The sequence below is a fragment of the Serinus canaria genome, chromosome 15, assembly GCF_022539315.1.
Source record: "Serinus canaria isolate serCan28SL12 chromosome 15, serCan2020, whole genome shotgun sequence".
Classification (NCBI taxonomy): Eukaryota; Metazoa; Chordata; class Aves; order Passeriformes; family Fringillidae; genus Serinus; species Serinus canaria.
This window is the reverse complement of record NC_066329.1, coordinates 10,211,223-10,222,417: the sequence shown is the minus strand read 5'-3', so window position 1 is coordinate 10,222,417 and position 11,195 is coordinate 10,211,223.

The following is an 11,195-nucleotide window of genomic DNA, read 5'->3' as shown; positions in this document are numbered from 1 at the left end:
GTGGACAGCAGAGAAATCCCAGGGGAGGAATTCCAGTCCCATCCAAGACCCCCCAGCCAAGAAACCCAACCCAGGAGGCCCCAGCAGAGACCATCCAGCCTCAGATGAAGACTGGGATGAGGATTCCCAGGGATAAAGGTGCTGTGGTGTTTGTGGATGAGGCAGCTCCAGCCGTGGCTGGTTGTGAATTCCTGCCTGGAAATTTATTCCAAAGAGGGATTCTGCTCAAATCCATGGCAATAAGAGAGGCACATTTATTCCCTCTAATTCCTATTTCTCCTCCCATTTTCTTCTCAGCCTCTCCAGAAGGAATTGCAGATTGGGTTCCTCCAGGACCATCCTTTCAATCTCCTGCTTCTGGAGGTGCCTTCCCAGTTTTAATTCCAGCTCAGCACACCTGAACCATTCTGCTCTCCCAGCCCCTTTCCTCCTGTGCTAATTGGATTTGCACCTTTGGAGAAGCCAAAATTTGGATTCTCGTCCTGGTGCTGGTTGGGAAATCAGTTCCAGTTTGTTCTTCATCCAGGGGTTTGGGAATTGGGGATGGCAGCATCACCTTTGGCAGCTGCCAGGACCTGAGGCAGGTCCTTGGCTGGTCTGGGAGAGGGGCCAGGACCATCCCTGGAGAAAAGCCATGGGATGGAGGTGTTGGCAAAGGCTTGGGGACTTGTCCCAGTCCTGTGAATCCCAGTGTGGCCAAGTGGCTCCTCTCCAAGGCTCCTGTGGCTCCAGGAGGTCACAGCAGCCCCCACTGACCCAGCAGTGCTGTTTCCTGATTACCTCCTGTGGGATAATTCATTAAAAATCCCATTTTATGGAGCTCTCCTCATCTCCTGCCTGATCCTGGAGAGAAACCTTCCCTGGCTTCCCATCTCCAGGGAGGAAAAAAAATTGAAATAAATAAACCAAGCTTTTCCTCTTTAACATTTCACTTAAAAAACAGAGGAGCTCAAACAAATAAATCCCTCCTCTATCCGCTTTGGAGCCCAGCTTTTCCAAAAGCCAGCAGGGAGAAATCTCTTTATCTCCCAGGGCAGAGATAACAATGTAATTACCAGCTGGGATCAATGGCTTTCATCTCATCAGTCCTCAGCCTCAGATAAATGGTTCTGTTCCCACCCCAGTGCCCAGAGCGTGGCTACCACCTCCTCTGGGCTGCTGGCCACTGCAGGCTGAGGGTCCTGCTGGCATCTGGAGAGGCCATGGAGGGAAAATCTGGGGTTTGGGATGGTTTTTTTCCACAGGGGAATGTTGGATCTTGAGTGGGAGAGGGCAGTGGAGACCCTCAGGGGATGCTCAGCCCCTCCTGTGCCTGAAATACGGAGCTGTGTTGGAGTGGTTTGAGAATTTCCTGCCTTTTTTGGGGAAGAAAAATCCATACAATTTTTTTTTTAGTGCAGAATGGGAGTGTAACTTAGAGTAACTGGAGAGAGGAGTGGTCTGCAGCTGCCACAAATCCCAGATTCCATCAGACTCCACACTCCAAGAAAAGTAGCGTGGGATAACGGGAAGGGAATGGGAAAAGGAAAGGGAGTCTGATTGAGCCCAGCTTGAATATTAACTGGGCACAGTGGCGACTGGTTTGTACTGGGAGAGAGCCCAGGAGGTGGAGTCAGAGTGAGGGATGCCCCCTGTGTGGGGGGGTGGGATGGGATGGGATGGGATGGGATGGGATGGGATGGGATGGGATGGGATGGGATGGGATGGGATGGGATGGGATGGGATGGGATGGGATGGGATGGGATGGGATCTCCAGCAGATGGGAACTCAATGCCAGGCACAGCTGGGATCATTTGTGCACCTGCCCCTGCTGCCCAGTGTGGACAGTGGCATTTCATTAGAAACCAGCACACAAATCCAACATTTTCCACCCTGCTCTCATCATCCCCTGGCTTTGCTTCCATGGTTTTGTTGTTTTCCAGCCAACTCCGCTCCATCCCAGCCTGGCTGTGGTGCTGAGCTCACCTCAGCTGTTCCTGGGGACTGCATTTCCCAGAGCAGCACTGTCCAGGACACTGGGAATGGCTCTAAACTGGGAGAGGCTGGGTTTAGCTGGGATGTTATTCCCATACCCACAGGGGTGGGAAGGGGATCACTCCCTCCCCCAGTCCCTGCCCTGTGCATCCAGCCCTTGCCATCCTGCTGCTGCACCAAGAGCTGGAAAACTGCATTTTCCTGGAGTCCAGGTGGGTTCTGATCAGCTGGGAGTGGAAAATGGGCCTGGCAGGAGTGGGATGGGAGCAGGGGAGCAGCGGGTGGGGGTCCCCCTCAGTGTGGGGGACACGGACACAGCTCCTTTGGGGACATTTTGGGAATGCTGGGCAGTGAAAGCAAGCCCCCTTCCCACTTGGAAGGCAGTGGGATGCCAGCACCTGCCTTCCAAGCTGGATGGAGCAGCTGGAATGAGGCTGGAAAATGCAGTTTTCTGCTTTCAGAGATCTGAGCAGCTCCCCGAATCCATTAGGGCTGCAGAGATAAAGGATTTCTCAGGTTTGCTAGGAAAAAAAAATCCCCACAAACTCCTTTCAAAAGCTGTCTGAACAAAAAGGCTCGCCTTGATCCGAGCAAACCGAGGAATAAAAGCTGTGACAGACTAAAAGGAGCAAAAAAAAAAAAAAAGAATTTAATTTGGTTCAGGTCAAAGGGAATTGCCACTGAGAAGCTTTGGGGGTGCTTGTAAAGAGGATGGGCCGAATTTGAGAGGGAAGGAGCCTGAGAAATTCGCGGGTGTCTCTGTCACTGCTCTTTGTTGCCTGATGAGGGTCAGCATCGTTAATTAGGGGCCAGCTGGGCAGAGCCCGGGAGCTGATCGGTATCTCCCTGATAAGAGCCCTGTCATGGAAACCCTGAGTGCCAAGATCTCCAGAGCCTCGGCAAATCAGGGCTTTATTCAGCCTCTCACAAAGAGTATTTTCCTTTTAAAATCCGAGTCATTCAGCTCCCTGTGACTCCGGCTCCTTTCTAAAGGCAGGTGGCACCTCCAGAGGGGGAATTCAGGCTCTGCCTTATCTCCAGAACTCTCCCAAAGGATGAGTTTCCAGGAGCTCTCACCTTGCTGGAGCTCACACCTTTCATCCCCGGCTGCTCTCGGGGTGTTTGAAATGTCTTGGCCTTGCAAATTGGCTGTGATCGAGCAGCTGGAAAGTTTTCAGGGAAACAAGGCTTTGGAGACCGGCAGGAAAAGTGGGAATGGAAACCTGCCTGAGGGAGAGCTGCTCTGCCAGGTGTAATCAAGGTAGGTTATACCCCTGAAAAACGCACTCCTTCCATCCCTGGAAGGGCTCAGGGTGAGCTTGGATGGGGCTTGGAGCAACCTGGGACAGTGGAAAACAACAGGGGGTGGAATGGGGCGAATTTTAAATTCCCTTTCCAACCCCAATATTTTCTGGGATTGGCGGAGGAAACAGAAGAACGAAGCAAAGCCCTTGAAGAAGCTGCTGAATTAAAAACCCTGGAAAAGGGAAAACAAAGCCCAGCAGGTCCCTGGGAAGGGCTCAGAGGAGCTGGCAGGCTCCGGTGCTCCAGGATAACCCCGGGCCGGAGCTGCTTTCCCGGGGTGGGAATCTTATCGATCTCCTTTGTTTTACAAGGGCCGCTGACGCGATGATATTTGGCAGCAGCGGTAACACTGAAACACGAGCCGTGCTCGGGCCTCTTTATCTTTAATTGTTTGAAAAATGACCCGGGCGCGGCGTCGGTGCCCTGGAAATCATCCCGGGGCTGCGGGGGAGGTGCTGATGCACAGGTTGGGAACCTGCCGGGAACTCCCGTGGGGGGTCACTCCGCCTTTTCCCAACCTCTGGAATCTCGTGGTCCTGCAGAGGTGGTGCTGGGAAGTCTCCTGTGCTGGTGGAAGTGGCCACTGGCTGCTGTCCCCGGGACTGGTGTGACAGGAGGAGGTGGCAACGGGGCCACCCATCCATGGGACAGCTGCTGGTGGTGGCAGCGCTGCGTTCATCCATCCCCGCTTGTTTTCCAAGTGTTTTTTCCCTAATTGACATGAAACCGTTGTCAGGATCCCGGGCGGGGGCTGGGGAGACAGGCAGAGGGAGGTGGGGTGCGCTGACATGGAGTTCAGGCGAGGATTTGAGGATTTAGGCTGAAATGGAGTTTAAAATTCCTTCCCTGGTGCCAACCAGCCGCAGCCAAGATCTTGGGACAGACGCGGCTGGGGAATGCTGGTCTGATCCTGGGATGGGGAGGATTTACACTCCAGATATTTGGAAAGGGCTCTGACACCTCTTTAGGACACTTGGGGCAGGTTCCTCCCTCCACATTTTGTTTGCCCCGGCTGGGGGATGATGGGGTGGGAATTCATCCCCTTGCTTCAGCTCCTGGAAAATCACTCCCTGCCTGATGGGGAATGCGCTGGCCCAAATCTGCACCTCCTCAACCCTTAAATGCCGGTGAATTTGTGGAAGAACCGCAGATGCATTTCAGCATTAGAAAGGAGCCTTTTAAACACCCCCACTGATTTATTGACAGCTTTGTCTCTCAGCGTGGAAAGCAAACACAGCAATTTATTCACTTTTTTTATCCCCCCCAGTTTTTTATTCAGATATTTTCGACAGACACTCCTCAGGGCAGGCGTGACCGGCGCCGTGGATCTCTCTGTGCCGAGCTCACGGCAGCAGATCCGTGGGACAAATCCCGATCCGTGGAGCCGCTGGGATGCTCGGGAGGTGAGGCAGCCCCGGGATGGGATGCAGGGAGGGCGCTGCTGCAGGAGCCAGCTCCAGGTGCAGCTTCCCGAGTCCTCTCTCGCTCCAGAGGCCAATGGTCCCTCCTGGAGCTGAATAATTCAGGCTCTGCAGCCCTCCCGCCGCCTGGAATGGCAATGAGCCAGGAATTCATCCTTTCCCCCTTCCAGGCGATGCCATCCCCACCCTCGGGGCGTGTCCCCTCCCCAGGAGGACCAAGCTGTGCGTTGGAGCCAGGTTGGATGGGCCAGGATGTGGAGCTGGTGCTGGAAATCTGCTCCTTTGGAATGCAAGTGGTGCGGTGGCCTTGGGGACACGAGTGAGGACACGAGGACAAGGAGCAATCGGGGGTTGCTAAGCAAATAAACCTTGTTCCGAGGTCCTTGTCACCGTGTCCAGGTGTCCCCAGGGCTGGAGCAGAGCCCAGACACCCCGGGCTGTCCCTGCAGCATCCCTGTCCCTGCCCTTTGCATCCTGCTGCTCTCCGGGGATTCCTCTTGGCTGTGGATTCCCAGGGAGTGTTTCCAGCATTGTGTGGTGCAGGAATAGGTGACAAATCCCTATGGAGGGTTTGTCACTACACTGGAAAGCAGGAGCCTGGGGACTGCAGCTTTGTGTCCTCCATGTGTCTGTCCCATGGATGGATGGATTGAATTGGATTGGATTGGATGGGATGGATGGATTGGATTGGATGGATTGGATTGGATTGGATGGATGGATGGGATGGATGGATTGGATGGATGGATTGGATTGGATTGGATGGATGGGATGGATGGATGGATGGATGGATGGATGGATGATGGATGGATGGATGGATGGATGGATGGGATGGATGGATGATGGATGGGATGGATGGGATGGATGGATGGATTGGATGGAGACCAAAACCATCTCTAGTCCTTGGTGGATCTGTTCCTGCCCCAGTGGAGCTGGGACTGGTGTCCTGAGCAGCACCTGGAAGGTTGCACGTTGTGGGATATCCAGGGGGGATAATGGACTGGCTGTCCCATGGTTCTGGTGTCCATCTCTCCTGATGGAGCTGCTGACATTCCTGCTCCATTTTCGAGATGAGCCAGGCTGTGGATAGAATAATTTGCTGAGACTCATTAACCTAATGCTGGAGGTTTTGGATAAACAGCTGCTGAGCCTGGCTGGGGGGAAAATGGGATTAATTGTGGCTCTGGAAAAAGGGATTGGGATGAACACTGGGGGTATCAAGGCTGGGGTCTCCTCCCAGCCCCCCCAATTCCAGGGGGGCTTTCAGCCCCACTCCTCTCCATCCTGGAGGTGGAAAGGAGCAGGAATGAGATGGGAGCACCAGAATCCTGCCCAGGCAAGGATTTATGGATAAAATCCCAGGACCACATCCCAGCCCTACTGCAGGGTCAAAGGGGAAACTGCAAAGCAGCTTAGGGACCTGAAGCTTTTCCCATTTTTGGAAATATTGGAGGTGATGGGAAGTGACCCTGGGCAGGAGGAGGTTCAGAGTGAGTATTCCCATTCATCCCAGACAAGCAGGTTTTCCAGGAAAGGAAATGTCACCAGCTCCATCTTTAGGTGTCGTTGCAATTCTTCTGTTTTTATCAGAATTAACTTTGGAGCTGCGTGACTCTAAATGCCAATAATTAAACCCAAACAGCCCCAGGATCAGGTGCCACCCCCTGTCCCCAATGGGGCCTTGGCCCTATTATTTGAAATTGATGCAATTATTCTTCTGGCAGAGTAATAAGTTTCTGTTCTGCAGTACCCAGTGGACCCTAAAGCAGAACAAATGCTTTAATAAACCCAGGATGGGCCTTCCTGGGAGCCAGAATTTCAGGTTACTAAGGAGAGGAGCAGGTTTGGGAATGTTTAATAAATGATGTTTCTTGCTCACAACGCACCTCTCTGATTAGTAAATGTTTTCTGCTCGCTGATTAACTTTGTTTATTTCTTAATTAGGTTCAGCGCCGGCTGTCTCGTGGTTCCCAAATAATTGTTTGATTAATGGGCCTGGATTTACATTTTCATTAAGCCCCCCCCCCAATTAGCAGTGCCAGAACAGGCAGATCTGGGCCCTCAGAATGACAATTTTAGCCCATTAAGTAATAACTGTTCTATTGATCAGGGATAATGGAGCACAGGCAGAAAATCCATGGCTGAGTCACAGAATTCCTGGGGGAAGGCTGGGAATGCACCCCAGCAGCACCTGCTGCTCCAGCTCCCTCTGCCTCCACTCGGCCATTAAGGGGTTAATTGGTTCCAGTTTGGGCATTGAATTGGTGGGGGAGGGCTCCCAGGCAGGGAGGGGAATCTCCAGTTCCCTGGAGGGGATGGGGATTGGGATGGGGATGAGAAATGGGGCTGGGATGGGATTAAATGGGGAATGAGGGATGAGAATGGGATGGGGCCATAAATAGGAATAGAGGCAGGAGCAGGGATGGGATCCCAAGGACAAAGGGGAGGACACTGCCAAGGACCCGCTTGGCTGCTCATGCCCAGGGAAGGGAGAGGAGTCCTTGCTCCTGTCAGCCTGAAATGTGTCTGGAGATGCTTCCCCAGTGGGGAGAGGAGACTCTGGGGGACAAACAATCCCTTTTCCATATTCCCAGGGGATGGGCCAGGCTGTGGGGATGTCACTGTGGTGAGGATGTCACCCTGGCAGGGCTTTGTCACTCCTAGCACAAGATCCTGTTGCTATATTTGCTCTCACCACAAACCTGCCTTTTTCTCTTTTTTTTTTCCTTTTAAATACTGGATTCCGCTCTCCAAAAGTAGGACACAGCCATTCCACGTGCCTGCTCCAAAGCTCCATAATCTCCTGCCTTTGGCCAGGGCTGGGAATCGTTGTGCTGGGAGCTCTCTGGCCAGGAGCAGCTTTCCAGGTGCTCCAGGGCTCCGTGGGCTCCAGATCCAGGGAGGAGAAGTTGGAGGGGATGGAACCCCCCCCAGGAATCCCTGGGATCTCCTCCTGCTTTGTGGGAGATGTCACCCCTGCCTGGGGCCATCACACAGTGAGGTGGCACTTCCTCCTTCCCACCATCCCACTGCTCTCACCCCTGCCCTGGGATGCTCCTCATCCTCAGAGCAAATCCGTCTGCCAGGAGCTGCCAAGGGAGGAGGAGGATGGCAAAATGGGGCCAAAATGGGCATTTTGGAAGGTCTCCCTGAGTTTCTCCATTTCACATTGGAAGAAATCTGGATTTGCCTCGCTGTTCTCCAGCTTTTCCCCCTCTGGAGTGCCCCAGGGAGGGTGAGGAGCAGCTCACAGCTCATTTATCAGCCAGAGCTGAGGGAAGAGCCAAAATCCTGTGGCAAAGCCACGGGAAGCAGCTTTGCCTCTGGATTCACAGCTCCATGGAAGCGTGAGGATGATCCCTGTGCACACAGATGGTTCCTCTGCTCCCCCCCAGCCAAACACCTGCTCTGCCGCCAGGGTTTGGGGACCTGCTCCAGCTGGGAATGTCCTGATCCAGACCAAAAGCACCCCCGAGGCCATGCCAGGAGCAGCCACAGCCTCCAAAACTCCAAGTGTTCACTGGAAAACTCCCAGCTCTGCCCTGTGTCCTGCCCATCCATAAATGAGGATTTACAGAGCTGCCTCTTGCCCAGGTCAGGGCAGATCATCATCCCTGCCTCTGCTCCAGCCCTTCCCCACATCCATCACCCTTATCCCAGGGCTTTAATCATCCCTGAGGCTCCCAGGAATTGCTGGAGGATTTATTTCCCTGCATCCAGGATGTGCTGCCCTTCCAGGCTGGGTGCAGCTGGGGATCCCCTCACTGATCCAAGCCCCTCATCCCTCCAAAAATTCCCTCCTTCAAACGTTTTTTTTTCCTCCAAAAGCCCTGAGTTTGCAGGGCAGGAAGAAATTCCAGTTTGGTGATGGATCCATGGATTCTCCTGGCAGGACCTGGCACAGCCTCATCCCAGTGCCTGCAGAGCTCCAAGGGCAGCTTGGAACAACAACAACACGTGGGAGACAAACCCAGATCCATGAATTAGTGGGAAGAAATGGAAATTTGATCCCTTTTTGAGGTGTAAAGGGAAGGTGCTGTGTGTGAGGGGGGGCTGGGGGGATGGGATGTGCCTCCCATCCTCGTGGAGCACCAGGAATGCTCAGGACAGGAATCTCCATCACATTTTGGGTTTCAGCAGCTCTGGAAAACCAAGCCCTGAGCCCAAAATCAGCTGGAGGCAGAGGCATGGATTGCAAAATACCGATTGCTTGGGAATTCCTGCCTGGCTTAAGGAATGCTTTGTGTTTAGGGAGAGGATTGTGCCGCTGGGAACAAAGGGGGGGATGGTTTTAAACAAAAAAAGGAGAGATTTAGATTGGATTTCAGGAAGAAATCCTTCCCCGGGAGGGTGGGGAGGCCCTGGCACAGGGTGCCCAGAGAAGCTGTGGCTGCCCCTGGATCCCTGGAGATGTCCAAGGCCAGGTTGGATGGAGCATCCCCTCCTGCCCTAAATCTTTCTTTCCTGACCCAAAATGCTCCCACCCTCCTCCCACCCTGTGCCAGCAGCACAATCCCAAAGTGTTGGTTTTTATAATTTATTAGCAGGACACTCTGATTTAGGCCCTGCTGACAAATGGGATGTTGTATTCCAGGAGTTTATCCCTGGGGAACAAATAAACAAACACAGGGCTGGAAACCTCATGAATTTTTTAAAGAGCTTATCAAAACCTTTTTTTTCCCCCCTTTTCCCACAGGCAGGGTGGCTGAAAGGGGAAACATCCCCTCCATCTGCATTCCCAGCACTTCTTTTCCCTTCAATCCCTTAATCCTCTTCTTTCCAGCCTTAATCCACACGGTTGCCTCTTTCTTGCTTGGTTTTTTATTAATCCCCCCCCCTCTCCAAATAATCACAAAACCAATACCAAGACTCCAGAGCTCCGTGTCCAAACTCCCAGCTCCGTGAGCATCCACAAAAGCCTGAGCATTACATCATCCCAATTCCTATTTTTTTCCCCCAGAATGACCCCGGGTTTGCAGCCCCGGGGCGTTTCTTGGGATTGCAGGGAGCGGGAATTGGACATCCATCACTGCCAGCTCCGGGAGAGGCGCTCCCCCCTGGAGACCTGGCTGTCAGTGGCATCCTAATGAGTTAATTAAGGAAAAGCAGGGCAGCAGAGGTGGGGCCCTCCGGGAATCCTTCCTGGGAGAGGCTCACGGAATTCCCAGGGAACCGTGGCTGCTTCCCGGGGGAGCAGGGGAATACCAGGAGTGAGGAAAAGCCTTCAGCAGCTCCAGGGGGATCACAGGCTGTTGGGTTTCCCATTCCAAAGAGAGGCTTCCCAAAATTCCCCCGCGGCTGCCAGGGGCTGGCCCTGCCTTTCCTGGGAATGACTCGCAGGGATCTCCTGCCTCCAACCCCTCCAGATCCCAAAATTTGTCCTTAAAAGCAATTCAAACCCATCGGGAAAACTCTGCTCAGCCCCTTTTCAGTGATTCCAGCTTCTTCCTGCCCAGGCTGCATTGCTGGAAAAATGGATGTGGAAAGGAAGAGCAGGAAAGGCCAGCAGGAGCTCCTTATTCCACAACTTTCCTGATCTTTGCTCCCTTTCCTGCCCCACGTGGCTCAGGTGGAGCAGAGGCAAAGACAGTGCAAGATTTGCTAATGATTGACTTTTAATCAGCTGATAAATTGACTTTTAATCCCTGATAATTCAGCCCAGCTCTCCAAGCCAGGAAAACCAGGATTGCAGGGACATTTTCCACCTGCAGAGGAACACCCTGGGAGCTCAGCAGGGAGAGCAATCCACCAAGAAATGAAATCAGGCCCCTTATCCTGCCCTTCCCTGGATGTCCCCTCCCCAATAACCCAAACCTCAAGCACAACCTCATCCTTGGGAAGGAGGCAAAACCTCTGGAAAAGCTTTGGGATGCTGCTCCAGCATCTGCCATGGGAATGGCAGGAGAGAAACTCCCTTTCAGCCGTACCCTGCACCCCACAGCTGAAAAAAAAAGTTGAATTTCCACTCCCAAAAGGCCCCAAATGTGGCTTCAGTCCCAAATTAGTTTTCCCACACCCCGGCTCGTTATGGAGCAGGGCACAACAGCACCAGGCATCCCATTTAAACTGGAGATTCTGACCTTCCTGCTGAGGATCTTTCCAGCTTTTTTTTGTTTGTGTGTGTGTGCTGGCACCTCCTAATCCCCCAAATGAGATTGGATGCAGATTTTCAATACTGTAATGCACTGCATCCCCTTTGTCCCCAGCCCTCAGGTAATCAGAAGGTTTTTAAATGCCCATAAATGAGGGGTGCAGGGGTGGAGAGGAGGGGACTGTCACTCCAGTGTCCCCACAGGGGTGGGGACCCAGTGTTTGCCCTTTTCCAGTGAAATCCACCCCCGTGCTGGGCACTGGGAGCCACTGGCTCTGTTTCCCTGGATAAGGCTGGTGCCAGGAACCTCCACAATCACCTCTGGCTCCAAATCCAGCGTCCCTGACGTAGGGATTTATCTGGGGACACTTCAGGCCAATGTCAAAAGTCCCTTGTCAATAACCTCG